This window comes from Pygoscelis adeliae, unplaced genomic scaffold (assembly GCF_000699105.1).
Source record: "Pygoscelis adeliae isolate BGI_AS28 unplaced genomic scaffold, ASM69910v1 Scaffold113, whole genome shotgun sequence".
NCBI classification, from domain to species: Eukaryota; Metazoa; Chordata; class Aves; order Sphenisciformes; family Spheniscidae; genus Pygoscelis; species Pygoscelis adeliae.
In genome coordinates this window covers 4,211,846-4,212,357 of record NW_008825108.1, presented here as the reverse complement: position 1 = coordinate 4,212,357, position 512 = coordinate 4,211,846, and positions in this window count along the sequence as shown.

Below are 512 nucleotides of genomic sequence, written 5' to 3'. Positions count from 1 at the left end.
TGAATGGGACCAGGAAACTAACAAATGACACAGAAATGGCCAAGATACTCAATGCCTTCTTTGCCTCAATTTTCACAGATAAGATTTGCCTTCAGGAATTTCAGGTCCCTGAAAATGGGGAAAGTTTGGAGCAAGGAAGACTTATCCTTGGGGGAGGAGGATCAGATTAGGGAACACTTAAACCAGTTGGACACACAGAAGTCCATGGGACCTGATGGGATGCAGCCATGAGTGCTGAGGGAGCCGCTAATGTCATTGCAAGGCCACTCTCAATTGTCTTTGAAGGGTCTTGGCAATCAGGGGAAGTTACTGAGGACTGGAAGAAAGCAAATGTCAGTCATGCAGGGAACTTGTCCTGGTTTCAGCTGCGGTAGAGTTATTTTTCTTCCTAGCAGCTGGTACAGTGCTGTGTTTTGGATTTAGGATGAGAATAATGTTGATAACACACCGATGTTTCAGTTGTTGCTAAGCAGTGCTTACACTAGTCAAGGACTTTTCAGCTTCCCATGCTC